The sequence below is a fragment of the Delphinus delphis genome, chromosome 3, assembly GCF_949987515.2.
Source record: "Delphinus delphis chromosome 3, mDelDel1.2, whole genome shotgun sequence".
NCBI lineage: Eukaryota > Metazoa > Chordata > Mammalia > Artiodactyla > Delphinidae > Delphinus > Delphinus delphis.
The window spans coordinates 23,102,088-23,123,800 of NC_082685.1; the positions used below are offsets into that span (position 1 = coordinate 23,102,088).

The 21,713-nt window shown below is 42.6% G+C and overlaps 1 long non-coding RNA gene across 1 annotated transcript; it reads right to left on the bottom strand.

Annotated features, from left to right (window-relative positions):
• Positions 1 to 1,010: 1,010 nt before the first annotated feature.
• On the bottom strand, positions 1,011 to 20,398 carry LOC132421934 (uncharacterized). The gene is made up of 3 exons (XR_009518787.1): positions 20,230 to 20,398; positions 19,615 to 19,712; positions 1,011 to 1,078 (listed from the first exon to the last, which is right to left on the bottom strand). It is a non-coding gene; the product is annotated as an uncharacterized lncRNA (long non-coding RNA).
• Between the last annotated feature and the right edge of the window lie 1,315 nt (positions 20,399 to 21,713).

The following is a 21,713-nucleotide window of genomic DNA, read 5'->3' on the forward strand; positions in this document are numbered from 1 at the left end:
ATCTATTATAGTAAGCGGTACTTAGTAGGCGTGTGCACACACACACATACACACATAAAGTTGACCAGAAGCAAGGGTAATCATTGTCCTCACAGACTACATTTTCCAAAAATGGGCCCCTTACAGTCATCTTGAACATGTCAATGTAACTGTTATTAATCCTATAATGAAAGAATATTCATTTCATGAATAGAGGAATAGAGGTAGAGGAAGCAATGTAAAAACCAAACATTTAGGAAACATTTAGAGGATGTTCCAAGAGTATTGTCTTTTTTTGGGGGGGGGGCACTATTTAGCCAGCACCGAATGTTGCAATGATCCAGGCTCTTAGGTACATCCTAATGGCAGAATGTACCCATATCACTCTTCAGGTCTGTCTCTCTCTCTTTCTCTCTGTTTCTCTTTCATATCCACATAGCTGCCTACTTACCTGTGTGTGTCCATGGACATATATACCTGACCTTCTCAAGTTCCCCAAATCAGCATTTGTCTGACTTTGTGTATCATCTAAGGTTATTCACACAGTGGAGAAGGAAGGTGAAAGACAGTTTATGAGTCAAGTGAGTTTTTCACCTTTTTTTGGCACAAAAAAAGAAAAATCCTAAAAACAACCTTCACATGCCTAAACACAGAGTCTATACTCTGTGGGGAAGTCTTTTGGGATATCAGGCCCTTGGGTGACAGAATCCAATGCACAGACTTGCCTGCCATGCTATTAATGTGGGTACTGCTTGGTTGTTATTAAAGTTCACTTTAAATAGCACCCGAATTTTTTAAATTACTCACTTTTGCCTGTCTGGATTTGAAATCATGGAGAAAAAGGAGACAGCAGCAGTTGTTTTTTTCTTTTTTGGTTGGTTTTTTTTTTTTTTTTTTTTTTTTTTTAATCTCAGAATGTATTTTTATCTTTCTTCTGGAGCCATTTCCTCCCGGGTGTTGTGTGAAGTGTTGCATAATGAAATGATCATAAGATGGCATTTTCCCCTCTTCAGGCTTCAGGGGATACAAGACTTCACAAACGAGACAGATTAAGTGCACCTTTAATGGTCAAAATGATATTTCAAATAAGCGAAGGTTCCTAAAAGAGAACAAATAATAAAGGCTTGCGGGTCTCAGAGGCATATTTTTTTTTCATTTTTTAAAAATTGTGTTAAAAAACATATAAACATAAAATTTACCACCTTAACCATTTTAAAGTATACAGTTCCATGATATTAAGTTCCTTCACATTGTTGTACAACCATCACCACCACCATCCATCTCCAGAACTCTTTCATCTTGCAAAACTGAAACTCTATACCCATTAAACACAACATCCCATTCCCTTCTCTCCCAGCCCCTGGCAAACTACCGCTTTACTTTCTGCCTCTGTGATTTTGACTGCTCTAGGTACCTCTTCTAAGTGGAATCATGTAGTATTTGCCTTTTTGTGACTAGCTTATTTCACTTAGCATAATGTCCTCAAGGTTCATCCATGTTGTAACATGTGTCAGAATGTCCTTTTTTAAGGCTAAATAATATTCATATTCAATGTATTGAATTCAATACGTATATACCACATTTTGCTTATCCATTCATCTGTCGATGGACACTTAGGTTGTTTCCATCTTTTAGCAATTGTGCATAATTCTGTTATGTACAGACATACAAATATCTCTTCGAGTCCCTGCTTTCAATTCTTCTGGGTATATACCCAGAAGTGGAATTGCTGGATCATATGGTAGGTTTATTTTTAACTTTTTGAGGAACCGCATACTGTTTTCCACAGCAGCTGTATGATTTTATATTCCCACCAATAATGCACAAGGGCTCCAATATTATTTTCTCTCTGTCATTTTTTTTTTTGATAGCAGACATCCTAAAGGGTGTGAGGTGGTATCTCATTGTGATTTTGATTTGTGTTTCCCTAATGATTAGTGATGTTGAGCATCTTTTCATGTGCTTATTGGTCATTTGTATGTCTTCTTTGGAAAATGTCTATTCAAGTCTTTTGTCAAAGGCATACTTTTTGTGATGTGGTCCCCACTTTGGGGTAGGAGGGTCAGAGGAGAAGGAGATTAAGGGGTATTGGGCACTGCACTTGTTATGTGCCAGGTCCCATACCCGGCTTCATGATAAGTTCATTAGCAGTGAGAAAAGAGAGGGACACTCCAGAAATGGAGCATCCTCAAGGCAGGTGCAGATAACAATTCAGACGGGATCCCAGTGACAGACACGTGAGCATCTCCTGTAGGCTGGGGGCCTGCCAAGAAGGAGAGAGATGGGGTGGGGGACAGGAGTCCAGCAAAAGGGAAAACTCCCTGCAGGGTGGGTTCTGCAGACAGTTGCAATAATGGGTAAGAGCAAAGTCCTCCTATGTCTGCACTGGACTCCAGTGTCACCGTTTACTACCTGTTTGACCTTGAGCAATCCACCTAACATTTGTAAGCCTCCATTTATTCATCTGTAAAACAGAAATTATAATGCCCACAGCACAGGGTGGTTTAGAGATCTAAATGAGATATGTCATCTAATAGTAGATGCCAGAGAAAGGGTAGCTTTTCTTATTGTTCTCCAGAACTCTGGGTTTCTAAGAACTACAAGTTCAGGTCAGTCAGACTCCAAATAGTGTTATTTCCACTATATCCCACAGAAAATTTATAATATCCATGGAATGTAAGTGAATACAGCTATTCAGTACAGGCTCAAAGTTTCCCATGGGAGTGTGGCTTTCCTACATTTTACTGTTATCACAGTGCAGCCCAAGGAATTGTGAGCCCAGGTGTGTCTGCCTCGAAGGAGATCATCTGAATCAATGGCTTCAATGAAACCAAGCCAAGGGGAAAACCTAACCTTCCCAGAGCAATTGCTATGTGCCAGGTGCTGTGCCAGGCCCCTGTACATGTGATCTCATTATGACTTCCAACCTCCTATAAGGTAAGGAATTTTACTTCCATTTTACAAATGAGAAAACTGAGACTCAGACAGGGAGCAACTTGTAAAAGGTCAACAGAGCATAGATAGTGGGGCCAGGATTTCAATTTTGGTTGGCCTTGACTCTAAAACTCCTGACCCTCCCATTATTCTGTTTTATACATTAGGCAAATAATGCTTTAGGATTTATATTAGACATTTTTAGGGATTTTGGACTATTAGGGCATTTGGTGTCGTGATTAGGCTATGGGGCTTAGATGGCATCCATTTCTCTTTCTATCTTCCTCCGTTCTTCCCTATCTTTCTTTTTAAATATCCCTTTCTCTAATTTAAAATTTCTTTCCTCTTACTAATTAAACTTGAAACCTTTTGCACAGCAAAGGAAAATGTCAACAAAACAAAAAGACAGGGTACAGAATGGGCGAAAATATTTGCAAATGATATGACCGATAAAGGATTACTACATATATTATAATATATATTACTATATATTATACTATATATAAACAGTTCATACAACTTAACATCAAAAAAAAAAACCCGATTAAAAAATACGCAGGAGAACTGAATAGACGTTTTTTCAAAGAGAACAACAGATGGCCAACAGGCACATGAAAACATGCTTTACATTGCTAATCATCAGGGAAATGCAAATCAAAACCACAAGGAGATATTACCTCACACCTGTCAGAATGACTATCATCAAAAAGAACACAAATAACAAATGTTGGCAAGGATGTGGAGAAAAGGGAACCCTCGTACACTGTTGATGGGAATGTAAATTGGTGCAGCCACTGTGGAAAACAGTATGGAGGTTTCTCAAAAAACTAAAAAACAGAACTACTATATGACCCAGCAGTTCCACTCCTGGGTATATATCTGAAGAAAACAAAAACACTAATTCAAAAAGGTACATACACCCCAATGTTCCTAGCAGCACTATTTACAATTGTCAAGATATGGAAGCAACCTAAGTGTCCATCAAAAGATGAATGGATGAAGAAGATGTGGTATACATATACAATGAAATACTACTCAGCCATAAAAAAGAACAAAAATTTGCCATTTACAGTTGCATGGATGGACTTGGAGGGCACTATGCTAAGTACGTCAGACAGAGAAAGACAAATAGTGTACGATATCACTAATGTGTGGAATCTAAAAAATACAACCAACTAGTGAATATAACAAAAAGAAGCAGACTCACAGATATAGAGAACAAAAAATTGGATACCAATGTGCGGGGGAGGGCAATACAGCAGTCAGGGGGAGTGGGAGGCACAAACTACTGTGTGTAAGATCGGCTCAAGGATGTATTGTACAAAATGGAAACATAGCCAATATTTTGTAATAACTGTAAATAGAAAGTAACCTTTAAAAATTGTATAAACATTTAAAATTTAAAAAAAAATTCTTCTATCCTTATAAACTTATTTTCTCTGGATCTCCACGTTCAGTTGGAGGGAGTACCCAGGAGGGATTTTCTATTTTGCATTTGTACACATGGTCCCTGGAGGGCTGCACCTGTGATCAGACTTAGCTTCTCTGCCTGCTGAACTGGCCACATATAACTGGAAGGAGATGGCTCTTCCTCTTCTGAGTATCAAGAGAAGCAAAAAGCTAGAGTGAGAAATGACTGGGAGCTTTCCGATTCCTTTGGGAGTTGACAGAAGACACAGGAGTGAAGAGAAGAGTGGAAAGGGGCAAGTGAGGATCGGGTGTGGGGAAAAGACAGGCATAGTGTGGGGAAAAGAAAGGCATAGTGCTGGGGGGCGAGATCATCAAATTCCTCAACTCTTCCCTGTTCTCTGATTGTGTTCCATTTCCCTAGAGCTGCCAAAGGTCCACTGTGCTTGCTGATGGCCAAAGGTCACACACTCAAACGTCTAAAGAGCCCAGCAAAGTAACCCAAATCAGTGATATGGACCAAACGATCAAATGCATCGATTTACTTTCACTGTACTATGGCTGATTTTACTGGCACTCAAACACGAACCTTGCAGTGATTTCACTGCCTTTTCTGTCCAATAAGCTTTTCATCACACATCTTTCCCACATACTGGATATAATTTTAACCGTTTGTTTTTTGATGGTGTCATCAGTTGTATTCTTTCAATACAACCTTCAATATAGTCTTTCAATACAGATTCACTTTATTTGCATATTAAACTCATAAGAATGTTTTTAACTTACACCAAAAAAAGTGTTCTCTCCAGTTTTTCTTGAAACACATGGCCCTTTTTCCTCAACAGTTTGGTTTTCCTCTTTTGAGAGAGGTGTGGGTATAGAGAAATATTCCTCTTCCAAAAGCAAAGCACCAATGCCCGTGAGAAATAGCCACAGTGACTTGGGTTAGGGGTCAGGGAGAAAATAAGGATTTGATGCTTGCTATGAAGACATGCTTTTGTACAGGTGACATCTGCCTCTCAGCTCCACCTGAAGGCTGCCAGGTGGAAATGCTGGTCCAGTATGGCCAGATCTTCTGATTTTTCCTTTTTTTAATTTTTTTTTCCTTTTTTTAATTTTTAGAAAAAAAAAATATTTTATTTTATTTTTTTGTGCAACAGAATCTTCTTAGTTATCTATTTTATACCTATTAGTATATATATGTCAATCCCAATCTCCCAATTCATCCCACTCCACCACCACCCCCACCCGGCTGCTTTCCCCCCAACCTTGGTGTCCATAGGTTTGTTCTCTACATCTGTGTCTCTATTTCTGCCTTACAAACCAGTTCATCTGTACCATTTTTCTAGATTCCACATATATGCGTTAACATACGATTTTGTTTTTCTCTTTCTGACATACTTCACTCTGTATGACAGTCTCTACTTCACTCTGTATGACAGTCTCTAGGTCCATCCACATCTTTACAAAGGACCGAATTTCATTCTCTTTTAAGGCTGAGTAATATTCCATTGTATATATGTACTACATCTTCTTTATCCATTCGTCTGTTGATGGGCATTTAGGTTGCTTCCATGACCTGGCTATTGTAAATAGTGCTGCAATGAACATTGTGGTGCATGTATCTTTTTGAATTATGAAAATTCAAATTTTGAAAATCTCAGGGTATATGCCCAGTAGTGGGATTGCTCGGTCATATGATAATTCTATTTTTAGTTTTTTAAGGAACCTCCATACTGTTCTCCATAGTGGTTGTATCAGTTTACATTCCCACCAACAGTGCAAGAGGGTTCCTTTTTTCCACACACTCTCCAGTATTTGTTGTTTGTAGATTTTCTGATGATGCCCATTCTAACCAGTGTGAAGTGATACCTCACTGTAGTTTTGATTTGCATTTCTCTAATAATTAGTGATGTTGAGCAGCTTTTCATGGGCCTCTTGGCCATCTGTATGTCTTCTTTGGAGAAATGTCTATTTAGGTCTTCTGCCCATTTTTGGATTGGGTTGTTTGGTTTTTTTTAATATTGAGCTGCATAAGCTGTTTATATATTTTGGAGATTAATCCTTTGTCCGTTGATTCGTTTGCAAATATTTTCTCCCATTCTGAGGGTTGTCTTTTCATCTTGTTTATAGTTTCCTTTGCTGTGCAAAAGCTTTTAAGTTTCATTAGGTCCCCAATTTTTATTTTTGTTTTTACTTCCATTACTCTAGGAGGTTGGTCAAAAAAGATCTTGCTGTGATTTATGTCAAAGAGTGTTCTTCCTATGTTTCCCTCTAAGAGTTTTATAGTGTCCAGTCTTACATTTAGGTCTCTAATCCATTTTGAGTTTATTTTTGTATATGGTGTTAGGGAGTGTTCTAATTTCATTCTTTTACATGTAGATGTCCAGTTTTCCCAGCACCACTTATTGAAGAGACTGTCTTTTCTCCACTGTATATCCTTGCCTCCTTTGTCATAGATTAGTTGACCATAGGTGTGTGGGTTTATCTCTGGGTTTTCTATCCTGTTCCATTGATGTATGTTTCTGTTTTTGTGCCAGTACCATATTGTCCTGATTACTGTAGCTTTGTAGTATAGTCTGAAGTCAAGGAGTCTGATTCCTGCAGCTCCATTATTTTCCCTCAAGATTGCGTTGGTTATTCAGGGTCTTTTGTGTCTCCATACAGATTTTAAGATTTTTTTTGTTCTAGTTCTCTAAAAAATGCCATTGGTAATTTGATAGGGATTGCATTGATCTGTATATTGCTTTGGGTAGCATAGTCATTTTCACAATATTGATTCTTCCAATCCATGAACACGGTATATCTCTCCATCTGTTTGTGTCATCTTTAATTTCTTTCATTAGTGCCTTATAGTTTTCTGAGTAAGGAGGTCTTTTACCTCCTTAGGTAGGTTTATTCCTAGGTATTTTATTCTTCTTGTTGCAATGGTGAATGGGATTGTTTCCTTAATTTCTCTTTCTGATCTTTCATTGTTAGTGTATAGGAATGCAAGAGATTTCTGTGCATTAATTTTGTATACTGAAACTTTACCAAATCTTCTGATTTTTCAAGAGAAACCAGGAATTCTGATTTTTATGTAAAATCTTCTGATTTTTAATTTAATTTAGTTTATTAAAAAAAACACTGTGCCTGCCTATCCAAACACTTCTGAGGGTCACATCTATCTTATAAATTATTAATACATTAATTCTGTAGGCCTTGGGATCACACTACTTCATCTTCAGATTAACTCTGCTTGTACTGCCATAACATACCCCTGATCTTACACAGTCAGCATTTTCTCTTACAGAACCCACCCCCACCTCCAGTATTTCACACTGTCTACTACTGTTTCCTTCATGAAATTCTCGAGTCTTTAATTCCCTTCCATTTCCTCAGAGTTGACGTGAGATCTTTTGTGCTTGTTATAGGCCAGCACTTCCCAAACTTGGCCCTTTAAGAACTATGCTTTGCTTTATGTGTGTACACTTGGGCTATTGTTCATTTAACATTATTCCTTAAGTATGTTCATTTTCTTATTTAAATAAACTTATTTTTATGGAACTTATGCCATTACCAAAAATAGGAAAACAGCATCTCTGGCTGTATTTGTCAGGGTCTTACCCTAATATTAACTGTCCTAACAATCCCCAAGCCTCAGAGCTACACACATAAAAGTTTATTTTTATTTTATTTTTTAAAGGTTTTGTTCATGAAAAATCCAACACAGATTTTCCTGATTAGGCATTTCTCCTCCTTCTTGTGAAACCACCATCCCAACACTTGGGATTGAAGGTCAGCATCAAAGAGAAGGAGAGTTCATGGTGAAAGTATGTCAGCCACATAGCCACCTTGACCCCACGATGACACACTTCACTTCTAGTAGCATCTCACTCTGGTCAGAACTAATTTCAAAGTCCTTCCCAGATTCAGAGGGGCAGGACATATAGTCAACAGCAGGGCAGTCACCTGACAGCAACAAATCTACCATGGGAGAGAAGCACAAATCCCAGTGTCAGTTAGCCAGCTCTGTCACACCCGCCATCAAAAGTAATTGAAAAAGAAAGTACAATAAGATCCTGGGCCCCAGATTCCCCATCCCCTATGCCTGAACTCCATCTTCACACTGTGGAATCAGAGAGATGCTAGAAAAGAATCTCCCTCTTGTCTCTGGTGCCCTAAAGTCTCTCCCTTGCCCTAAGTCTTCCCAGTTCTCTATACAAAGGTAGAGGCTGCATCTGAAATGAGATTTCAGGCCATGACATAAACTATGTCACCTCCTAGCTGGTCTCCTTGGGTTCCACTCAAGCCATCTTTCAATCCATTTTTCAACCTAGTAGTCATTACTTTTTAAAATGTTAATAAGATCAAACTTCACCCCTGCTTAACACCTCCTAAAGGGACCCCATTATGCTTAGAATATTCAGACTCCTACCAGGGTCCATAAGGACCTGCTCAATGTGACCCCACCCAAACCTCAGACCGGTCTCTCACTCACTGGTCCTTTTGCCTGGAACATTCTTCCCCAGACTTTGCTCATAGCAGTCTCCCTTTTGCCCTCAGGCATCAGCTCAAAGGTCTTTTTGTGGAATCTGGCCCTGACTTCATCCAAGTAGCCCCACTCCATGCCCCACTGTGGACACTGCTCTCTACCCTAGTTCTCTGCTTTTTCAAATTCATAGCACTTAACAGAATCCAAGAGCATTGAGTATGTATATTTTTTGTCTCCTTAATTAGAATTTTCACTGTAGATTTTCCTACCTCTAGAACAGTGCCTGTACCAGAGAAGTTAATCGGAGAAGAGCTACTGAACAAGTGAGTGAATGAATGAATGCATAGATGAATGAGCTTCTCCCTTCTGAGTACTGGGTGACGGCAGCCCTCGCTGGGGACGGGATAGGATTGTGAATCTGAGGTGAAGCTCTGATCTCTACACTCTTTCGCTAAAGGGTCAGGTACTGGTTTCTTTCATCCTTAGCAGATTGCGTTGACATGCATGGACATTATCAGTGATGTGAAAACAGCTTGAATCAACTTGAGTGGAGGCTCTTAGTCAAATTCCAAGGAAATAGGCATTTGATTCAAGAATGGGTGAAATACCAAGCTAGATTGGTAAAATGACAAACAAACAAATATTTTAAAAGCAAACAGTATATATCAGTTGTTCTTTTAGAAGAAGTCTGCTAGGTATCTAGACCTGCAGGTCCTGTCTGAGACCACTGTGGTAGACGGGCCCTGATTCTTCACCCCTCTGAGTCCACACCCTCACTACATGACTCTGCCATCTCCCACTCAAGAGGGAGGTCTTTCCTCACCACTGTGACGTTGGGCTTGGCCATGTCATACTTACTTTAGCTGATGGATGGTTAGTAGAAGTGACACAATCAGGGTTTTGAAGTGTATTTGTACCTTGGGGCATGTTTCCTTACATCTCTGGCACTGCCACGGGAAGGACATGCCCAGGATAGCCTCCTGGTCCCAAGAAGATAAAAGACACTTGGAATAGAGTCACCTCAGCCAACGCTGACCTAGATGAGCTGACCTCCAACCCACCCGCAAGCACATGAGACAAAATAAACAATGATTGTTTTAAGTCATTGAGTGTTGGGGTGGATTTGACACAGCAGTAGTTGGTGGATATAGCTGCCTAGCCCATGCCCCTGAAAGGTAGGCCTCTGGTGCACACAGCCCATGATCCCCATTTTGAAACTCTGACCTAGCCCACTTCCTTCTGTGCTTAATTTTTTTTTTAAACATCTTTATTGGAGTATAATTGCTTTACAATGGTGTGCTAGTTTCTGCTTTATAACAAAGTGAATCAGCTATACATATACATATGTTCCCATATCTCTTCCCTCTTGCATCTCCCTCCCTCCCACCCTCCCTATCCCACCCCTCTAGGTGGTCACAAAGCACCTAGCTGATCTCCCTGTGCTATGCGGCTGCTTCCCACTAGATATCTATTTTACATTTGGCAGTATATATAAGTCCTTGCCACTCTCTTGCTTCATCCCAGCTTACCCTTCCCCCTCCCCACGTCCTCAGGTCCATTCTCTACATTTTTGTCTTTATTCCTGTCCTGCCCCTAGATTCTTAATAACCATTTTTTTTAAGATTCCATATATATGTGTTAGCATACAGTATTTGTTTTTCTCTTTCTGACTTACTTCACTCTGTATGACACACTCTAGGTCCATCCACCTCACTACAAATAACTCAATTTCATTTCTTTTTATGGCTGAGTAATATTCCATTGTATATATGTGCCACATCTTCTTTATCCATTCATCCGATGATGGACACTTAGGTTGTTTCCATCTCCAGGCTATTGTAAATAGAGCTGCAATGAACATTGTGGTACATGACTCTTTTTGAATTATGATTTTCTCAGGGTATGTGCCCAGCAGTGGGATTGCTGGGTCATATGGTAGTTCTATTTTTAGATTCTTTAGGAACCTCCATACTGTTCTCCATAGTGGCTGTATCAATTTACATTCCCACCAACAGTGCAAGAGGGTTCTCTTTTCTCCACACCCTCTCCAGCATTTATTGTTTCTAGATTTTTTGATGATGGCTATTCTGACTGGTGTGAGGGGATACCTTATTGTAGTTTTGATTTGCATTTCTCTAATGATTAGTGATGTTGAGCATTCTTTCAAAATACATTAACTCCTTTTTTTTTTTTTTTTTTGGTGATATGCGGGCCTCTCACTGCTGCGGCCTCTCCCGTTGTGGAGCACAGGCTCCGGACACGCAGGCTCAGTGGCCATTGCTCACGGGCCTAGCTGCTCTGTGGCACGTGGGATCTTCCCGGACCGGGACACAAACCCATGTCCCCTGCATCGGCAGGCGGACTCTCAACCACTGCACCACCAGGGAAGCCCACATTAACTCTTTTAATATTCCCAACAACTTTATAAAGTAGGTACTATTGTTATCCCTGTTTGACAGATGAGGAAACTGAGGCACAGAATGTTTAAGTTGCATGCTCAAAGTCATACCCAAGCTATGAAACCAGGCAACGTGACTCCGGAGCTCCCATGCTCACCACAATGCTACATGGACTCTTAATGCTTGCTGCCGGTCTGGCCAATGACATTGTCCCCATGCCTTGAGAAGAGGCAGCTTTCTTTGTAGTTGTCAGTAACCCTTTTGCACAGGGCTTTTATACAGTGAAAGAGTAGAAGAAGTCACATATTTTGAGCTCCTATTATGTGTCAGGTGCTTTTCAGGTGTTATCTAATCTAGGTAGGTGGGGATTATCCTAATTTTCAGATGAGGAAAATGAGATTCATACAGGGCAAGTGGCCTTTTCAAGGTTACACAGTTTATAATTTTCAGAACCACGCTTTGATCCCAAACCTCTACCACCCTTTGATTCCAAACCTCCTCTAGAGGAGGATTCCACTCCTCTACGACTCCAAAGGCTGTGCTGTTTGTGGTTTCTAATTGGGAAAATAAATATCGGTTTGCTGTCTTGTCCTACCAGGGCAAGAATGGACCAAGTCCATGCACCCTGGGGTGCTCTATTGGGGTACAGAAAAGAGAAAAGTGGGTTATAAGTACTAGAGTCTTGATTCTACTACTGTCTCTTCTGGGTAATAGCTGTGTGGCCTTAGGCAAGTACCTTTCCTTCTCTGGGACTTTCATCCTCACCTATAAAATGAAAACACTGTGATTTATTCCTGAGAGAGCTGATTTAAATTGCCACTTGCCTTCCCCAGGTGACTCTCATGAACAAGTGTGCTTTGACATCATGATGCCAGAGTTGCTCTTTTTCAAGAAGGAAGCTTGGAGTTATATGAACTAGAGAAACATGTTCCTCATGGAAGAGTAGACTGTGTTTTGTTTTGAAGAAACTTGTACAGGTGTATTATTTCTAGAACATTCTGAGAAAACCTAACTTTAGTCATGGATGGTGTAGAAACTGGGTTGCAGAGACCTCACTATCACCCCACTCAGAGCCTGGATGGAGCAAACACCCACAAACACCCAGATGAAGCCAAGGGTAGAAAATGTGCTTGAGTCAAGGACACAATGAGGAACTGAATTCTTTCCTCCTGTTGCAAAGAGTAGAGTTTCCCTGGGGAAGTGGGTAGAAACTTTGGATGGCAAGGCAGCGTGTTAGTGAGGATAGGCTATGTTATGCTGCAGCAACAAACAAAACAGAATCTTCATGGCTCAGTACCATAACAGGGTACTTCTTATTCCTGTCCATGTCTGATGTAGGTTAAGCCATTCTCTTCCAAGCAGTGACACAGGAACCCAGACTGCATCCATCTCATGTCCCTGCCATCCCATGGTGCCTCCAAGGCCTCACTCATATCATCTAGCCCACAGATGGGATTAGGAAGATGGAGTTAAGGAAGAAGGAAGCCTACACAGGAGGCACGCACAGAGATTGAAATGTGGGGCCCTCTGCCCTGCACCTACCTTGGGTGGCATAAGAGAATGGGTGGGTTGCATTACTCCTTCCATGTACAGTGATAGGAGCACATAATAAGCTTTCCATAAAATAAGTTATGAAAACCTCAAATATCTTTTAACTCACTTTAAAGCCAAAAGTCACAAAGCTTCACTCCTGGAAATAAATCTGCCACTTTGCCATATACCCTTGTGTGCCCTTGAGTTAGGTCCTATATCTTCTCTAAGCCTCTGTTTCCCCATCTGTCATACGAGGATCACAGTCCCTCCTAACTGGATTTTTGTGAGGCTTATGAAAGAAGATGACTGTGGGAATGCTTAGGATTGCAAAGCACTTAGGACAGTTGACAGAGCACTGTCAGGACACCTAGAATGTACTCTCTCTCCCAGTTCAGCCTGGTCTCAATTTCTATGTCTCCGGAGCAAGCCTTTTCAGATAAAAATCCCACGTCACTTCCCTTCGTTCATTCCAGCCCATTTCTTTAAAATCTTTCTTTCCTTGTCAGGAGATAGAGGCAGGTGGCATGCTGTGTAAACCGTGAAAGAGATTATGAAAATATCTGCAGATCTTGTGCCGTCTCCAAATATTTCAACATAAATATTTGCTGGAGGCTGGTCCAACTTCCCGGCCCAAGAGGAGGACAGAAGGTGAGCTTCAAGCTGGACGTGGGAACAAACCTCCTAGAAATCTGTCCCTTTGTGGGAGACTAAGTGAATGACATGCAGCCTGAAAGTTTTCAATTTAAAACTCCATCCTCCCTTTAGTGCAGCAAAAGGAGGCTATGATTGAGTTAGGGGGTCTCTGGCCAACTAGTCATGGCCATGTCTTGCCTCTACACTTTGGCATGTGCCGTTCTCCGCCAGCACTGCCCTTTCCACCCTATCTACTTGGGGATTCCTTCTTCAACCTCTAAGAAAAACAAGACTAAAAGGCTAGTTAGTCCTTTTAAAAGGTATTCTTTCTAGAATGCCTCCTCTAACTGCCCCGTCCCCAGAACTTTCTACTTGGTCCCCCTCTGTTCATCATCATCATCATCATTGTCACCATCACTAACATTTATTGAGAGCTTACTGCTGCTCAAGCATTGCTTAAAAACTTTATACTCAGTGCTCACAGCCATCTCATGAGGAAACCGAGGCCAATGAAGTGAGGTGACAGCCCAGATCATGAGGCTATATATGCAGAGGTGGCTGAGCAACGCCTGGACAGTGTCTCCAAAGATTGGGCTCTTGGTCATCATTCTATAGCTCCCTTCCAACCCCATCTCCTCCTCAAGAGCTGGGGCTGTGCCTTATTCACCTCTCTGTTCCCACCATGGGCCCTCACAGAGTAGATATCTAGCAAGTTTATCTGGCTGAATGAATTAATGAGTGAATGAATGATTGAATGTGAGCTTCCCTAACACAGCTCTAAGTAAAAGCCTCAGCATATAGAAGTGGCTCCCTGAGTACTTATTGAAAGGATAAACAGCAATATAAAATAACCAGGATCCCCAAATGTGGGTCCCTATTGCTTACTCCACACAGCTCATCCTGGTCCCCACTGCATCTTTCCAGGTCATCTCACCCTCAACACCATCTAGTGGACTACAGAGGAGGAACTAGTTCAGCACCCAGGTACATCTCTAGGGCATCCAAGTTGCCCCCCCAACCCTCCCAGCCAAGGTGCTCCCAATAAGTCTGGGGCCTGGTGTATACAAGGTATCCCAGGAAAACTCCCTGGGTCCCTGTCACCCTGTCATTTCCAGGGACCTGGCTCTGGTCACCATTGCCAGTTCCTTCTGGGTCTCAGTCCACGGCCCTGCTCTATAAGGAGCTGCCAATGGCTGAGAGCCTTCTAAGCACTAGACTCCATGCTGGGTGCTTTCCATGCATTGTCTCTAATCACCATTGCACTCTTTGCAGCCAGGGTGATTCTCCCCATTCTATAATTGGGAAAACCTAGGCTCAGAGAGATGACATGACTCGCCTAACCACACACATATGTAAGGAGAGGAATCAAGACTCCAGCTTATTACATATGATCCTACAACCCCACTCCTGAGCATATATTCAGAGAAAACCATAATTAGAAATGATAAATGCACCCCAATGTTCATAGCAGCACTATTTCCAATAGCAAAGACATGGAAGCAATCTAAATGTCCACTGACAGAAGAATGGATAAAGAGGATATGGTATCTTTATACAATGGAATATTACTCAGCCATAAAAAAAGAATGAAGTAATGCCATTTGCAACAACATGGATGGACCTAGAGACAAATATCATATGATGTCACTTATATGTAGAATCTAAAAAAAAAAAAGATACAAATGAACTTATATACAAAACCAAAATAGACACACAGACGTAGAAAACAAACTTATGGTTACCAAAGGGGAAGGGGGGGAGAGATAAATTAGCAGTTTGGGATTAACATATGCAAACTACTGTATATAAAATAGGTAACAAGCAAGGACCTGCTGTATAACACAGGGAACTATACTCAATATTTTATAATGACCTATAAGGGAAAAGAATCTGAGAAAGAATATATATATATGTAGATAGATAGATAGATATCTGAATCACTTTGCATATACCTGAAACTAACACAGCATTGTAAATCAACTATACTTCGATAAAAAAAATTAAAGAAAAAAAAAGACTCCAGTTTAGGTCTTTCTGATTCCAAAACTCAAGATCTTTCTGATATTCCAGAGTCCCTCCTTCCTACCCTTAGGTTTTAATCTGGGACTTTGGTATCCAGCTAACTCTTGCCGGTCTCCTGGGGTTGCCCAGTCCTCCAGGACCACCAGTCCCTGGTCAGACTCCCACTATGTATAAACACATCTCCTGGTGCTGCACCTCCCGTCTGGCCACCCCTGATGGCAGCTCACAGTCAACCTAGGTTGGGTCAGTACTGCTACACGGTAAGCTGAATGGGCACGGGCTCCTGCATTTCAGCTCTGTGTGCTATGCCTGGATCCCAGGCTGTCCCCCACCCAACCATACATGCATGCTATCCCCAGAGCTGGGCATGGCAGTTGCCCTGGCTCCCCTCTTCTGCCAGCCCCAGCCACACAGACCAGTGACAAACAGTGCAGCCAACGCAACCCCCCATGGAGATCCCCCACCCCCATCATCCCTGAAGCAGCAGCAGAGGAATTCCTGGCCAGGAACATGTGTTCTCCCAGCAATTTGCAAGAAGGCCTTTTGCAATTTACATCTTCAGCTCTGCTGAAGAAAATGGGAATGGATGGGCTCACTGAGCAGAAAATGCCAGAAGGCGTTCCAGAGCCCAGGATCCCAAACCCAGGCCTTCTGCGAGGGGACTGAACAGACACGCAATGCTGGGAGGAAATTCTTACCCCATGTCAGGCTACACAGGCTCAGAAGGTTATTTGTAAACAAAAGAGTGTGTATTTTCAAGGAAGCTACTGAGTTTGAATCAGAATAGAACAAGAGGAGAAGTCATGAAGACATCCAATCAGCTTTGACACTTACTGGCTCTGTGGCTTTCATTCATCATTCAGTAACTATTGTTGAGCACCTACTATGTGCTGGGCACAAGGCAAGGCACCACAGATACAATGGTGAATGACACTGAAAAAAAAATCCTTATTCTTGTGGTGCTTGGAGTCTAGTAATAGGGGAGGTTGATAAGAACCCAATCAGCAAATAAACAAGTGTAGAATTATAGGTTGTAGTAATGGAATAGTACCAGCACAGAAAAGAATGAGGGTATGAGATAAGCTAATAGGAAGGGTACTGTCCTTGGGGAGGGTGGTCAGGTTATGCCTCTCTAAAGAGGTCTGGGAAAAGACCTCAAGTATGTGGAGCCAGCCATGAAAGCAGGAAGGAGAGCCCTGCAGGCAGAGGGCACGGCACAGGCAGAGATCTGGAGTCAGGAAAGGGCTGGGCATGACCAAGAATTGAGGCAAAGGGGTTGCAGGAGATGCCAGGAAGGGGAGTAGGCATTTGTCACGAGATGCAGGTGGCAAGGCAAGCAGGACCAGAACATGTGGGCCAGGAGGGCCATGAAAGACTTCGGATTTTTGTCTTAAGAATGGAATTTGGGATTAACATATACACACTACTATATATAAAATAGATAACCAACAAGGACCTACTGTATAGCACAAGGAGTTCTACTCAATATTCTGTAATAACCTAAATGGAAAAAGAATTTGAAAAAGAATAGATACATGTATACGTATAACTGAATCACTTTGCTGTACACCTGAAACTAACACAACATTGGTTATCAACTATACTTCAAGAAAAAAATAAAATTAAATTAAAAAAGACTATATCTAAGAGTTTTTAGGCAAAGAAATGATGTATTCTATTTTACATTTTTTTTCAAGATCACTTTGGCTGCAGGTAGATTGGAGGAGAAGGAGAGAGAAATCAGGGAGGCCACTTAGAAGGCTGCTGTGGTCACCCAATACAGAGGATATGACAGTTTGGTGGGGGTATAGGGGATCGCAGTAAGGATGCACAGATGTGAGTTTATTCAAGGGAAATTTAGGATGCAGAAAAAATAGGTCTTGGTTATAAATGAGTTCTGAGAGCTAAACAAGGAAGATGTCTAAAAGGACAACTGAGTGAATTGGGTATTATTTTCCAAGAAAGGGAAAGCCAGGAGGAAAAACAAATTGAAGAGAAAGGTGTGAGGTGGGGGAGGGACTGGGAGTTCAGTTTGTAGACATACATTTGGGAAACACCCTGGGCTAGAGGTGAGTAAGCAGTAGGAAATATGAGTCTACAATTCAGGAGAGAGGTCGGGATTGAAAATTTAACTTCAGGAATTATCAGCTTAACATGGCTTAAGCCTCGGAACAACGTGAGATCATCCAGGGCAATTAGGTAGAAAGAGAAAAGAACTCAGGACAAACCCCAAGGAAGTCCAACGTTTAGTGGAGAGGCAGGTTGCTTCGCCTCTCTGACTCTCATAGTTCCCATCTGTAAAATGGGATGGTAATCAAATCTACCTTCCAGGAGGATCACAAGGAATGCTTGTCCCCTTCTCCTTCCCCTAGTTGGGCACATTGGTTTAAGGACTTGGGTTTGAGGGTCTGGCCCCGCCTCTCACTCTTGTATGTTCCAGATCTGTTTTCTCTTTGCATCTTCCTAACACTCTGTGAGCAGACGTACCATGAACACTTCACTCTCCTGTTGTCTTCCTACCTGCCTGCTTGCTCCTCCCCTGCCAGGGTCCAAAGTTTGCTTGGAGTGCCACCGGGCTCTCTCCCGGACCCAGCCACTGGGGACATGCTCTCCCTACTCGTAAATATCACCTAGTACCAGTGACTATGCGGTCTCCAGCTCCAGCTCTGCCCTTTCCAGAGAACTCTGGACCAGCTGTTGAGCATCTCCACAAAAATGTCCAGTGGGAACTAAAATTTAACATGACCTCAAACTGCACTTCCTTCATCCTTCCATCATCTTAGTAAAAGGTCTCACCATATGCTTAAATGCTCAAGCTAAAAATCAAGGTGTTAGCCTCCACATTCGGCCCATCAGTATATCCCATCAACTCTATCTCCAGAAGGAATCTCCAATTCATCCAATTCCCTGCTGTCTACCACCACTCTCCTAGTGTAAGCTTCATCTCCTGCTTGGATAAGAGTCTCCTTCCTGGCCTCCCTGCTTCCATTCTTGCCTTCTTGAAACCATTCTCCATACAAATGTAAGTGGTGTTATTTCACTCTCCTACTTACATTTCTCCAGTGTTTTCCATTATCCTTAAAATAAAACCCAAACTCTTTATTGGTACGTCCCTACATCACATGGCCCCTGCTTCTCTCCAACCTCCTCTGACACCATGCTCCCCAGGTCCCACCCTGCTCCAGCCACGCTGGCCTCCTTCTGCATTTCACACACTCAGGTCATTACTGGGGCACCATCTCAGCCCAAGCTCAACTGCCCTATGCCTGGGGTGGCCTGGTCCCTGGTCTCTGCAGGGCTGGCTCCTGCTTGACACCAGCCTCACTCTGTCCCAGGTCTTGCCTGACCTCTCCTTTCAAGTAGTCTCCCAGGCCCCCTCACATCTGCAGAGCCTTTTATCAACATCTGGGGTTTCCTTGTTTCCTCGTCTACTGGGAGCAGTAGACGAGCTAAAGCCCTTTTGGAGCCCTCAGTCTTGTTCGCTGCTGTGTTCGGAACTGTCCTGGCATATGGCAGAGGGTTATTAGATATCTGTGAATAAATGAATGAATGAGACCCATTCTACAGGCAAGAGTGTGAGAGATAATAATGGTATTAGTAGCAGTAGCTAACATTTGTGAGTTCTTTCTATATATCTTACCATTTAACCTTCATGGCCGCTCTCTAACTATGGGCTTCTAACCTTGGCATTCCTGACAATTTGACTAGGTAATTCTTTGTTGTGAAGGGTTGCCCTGTGCACTGTAAATACTTATCAGCATTCCTGGCCTCTACACACTAGATACCAGTAACAGCAAGCACCCACCAGTTGTGATAACCAAAAATATCTCCAAACATTGTCAAACATCCCCTGGGGACAAAATCATACTGATTGAAACTGTTCTAAGGTATTGTACCTCTAAAGTACTATTATAAAGTCCCCATGTTACAGTGGGAGAAACTATGACACAGACAGAGTAAGTAAATTTCTCAAGATCATACAAGCAACTAACATGTAGATGAGGACCAGGGCCATGGTGTGGGTAGGGCAGGAACTAAAAACAGAGGCTGAGACCCTGGGCCTGGCAACCAGACATTTTGGCCTGAATTCAGGGGTCAGGAAAGGTCAGGCTGCAGGACTAAACATCAAGAATCAAGATCTGTTTCAGATTGAAAACCATGTCCAGAAATGGGGAGGTGGGTGGGTGTTAGGGGTGTTACTGAAGAGATGGGACCACTCCATCACTCACTCACCCACTCACAGAGCATCCACTGGTGACGGGACCTGTCCGCAATGCCAGGGTCTCAGGGTTGGAGCAGGGGCAGCTCGTTTCCAAAAGGCCTGGAGTGAGCTGTGGACAGAAAGCCAAAAGTGAGTGCCAACGATAGAAATATGAAATCATAATTATAACCAACATTTACGGTGGGATTACTACATGCCTAGAATTTTACATACGTCATAACATATAATCTTTCCAATCCTAACATCATCCCCAGTTGACAGATGAGGAAACTGAGGAACAAAGAGGTTAAACTATTTGTCCAAGGTCAAAGATCTAGATGAGTGATGGGCATGAAGTTCAAAGCCAAGATTTTCAGACTCCAGAGTCTATCTTCTCTCCACCTTTTGGATCTTCTGCCTGTCTCAGGAGATGGACACAGAGCAGAATGGAGACCATCACCAAGTTCAACAGGCAGAAGGGTAGTAATTCCTTCTCTTCTCCCCTCCCTTCTGCCTTCTCTTCCTTTTCTCCCCCTCTTCCTCTTATTATTTGTAATAAAATCTACCTCTTGGCAAGGGGGAGACCTGGATTAGAAGACAAAGAAAGAGAAAAGCAAATGACTCAAAAAGGGATTGACAGTTCTCACCAAATCTATGACCTGTGTGATCTGGAGCAAGTCCCTTGGCCTCCCCATGGCTCGTTTTCTTCATCTTCCAGTGGGGAGATTAGTGATCCCTCACTCACAGATAATTCGTGTAAAGGTTTTAAATCGTGATGTGCTGAGCAAAGATGAGCTTCTACTTCTGTGGATTCAACTGTAGCTTATCACGGCTGTGCAAAACTACACTCTCAGACGCTGCTTTTCCTTAGCCGGGCGATGAGATCACAGTATGAAACTTGCCTCATGAGTATTTTGAAGGCAGCATTCAGTGTAGTCACAAGATCCAGAGGAGTGGTAGAATCCCCTTTCAATACATGCCCTGCAAATCCTCTTCTCCCAGCTGACAAGCTACTAGACCCATCTGCCCAACTTGCAACACGTCCCTCTTATGTCACCTCCTCCTGTGCATCCCAGCTGTTCCTGTGTTTGATCTGAACATCCTGCTTTCCCCAGGACCACTACACCCATCTATTCACTGTCTTCCTGGCCCCAGCCCAGCCTCCATGTGCTCCGGATGGCCCTGTCTAATGCACGAGCATGCAGCTATCACTCTCTGCCTAAAATCTTCCAGTAGCTCCCCTGGCAACTGACTCTCTGCCTCATTTGCCCCCTCAATTTCATCTCCCACTCACTCTTCACATGGAAATTCCTAGGAGCTCGTTATTGCCCTGCATGGTGATAGAACTGGTCCCTCCACACCTATCCTGAGAGCTCCTGGAGGCCAGGGGCCTTACATATTTTGTTTCCGGGTCCTCCCCACACTGTACAGTGACTGACACAGGGGAGTGCAAAGAAGATGTGGGTCATGAGTTTTGGAGGTGTGACGCTTAGTCCACAAACCTGTCTGCACAGTAAAATCAATTTATTTTTCAAGTAACCAAACTTACTTTTGATTTGTGTTTTCATTCCACCAGGAAGTAGAAATGAAAACTTGATCAGTAAGGTCCACACCCTCATCTCCGGAGCTGTATCTATGCTGAGGGAAGGAATCATGCTTGGTGCAAAACATCACGGGAAGGGAAGTCTGGTCCTTAGACATCTCCCACTACCCCAGCTGGCATCCGCTGATAGGTCCACATTCCCAACTGATTCTTAGCAGCAGAAACCTTCAGTGCTCTCCGCATCCTGACCACGAACCTCACAAGGCCTGGCCAACTCTCCCAATTACCTTACGCCACTCTAGGGCTATGGAGATCTTGAAGAAGCTGCCTAAGGTCTACCCCGCCTCCATGCTGCTCCCTACACCACACTGGGGTGAGTGGGAGCTCTCTAAAGCTGTTTCAGATCCATTTCCTTAGATAATGTTTTGAAGCCATTTCTATAGTGTTGGGAAACTGAGAACGCAGTGCCCCAGGCCTCCCCCACAAAATGGGACTCAATTTCCCTCTGTCATTGACTCCTTGCCACTTCTGCGGTATATCACCTCTATTCCTCCCGTGGATCACACGTGGTCTGTGAGGTGTGATGGA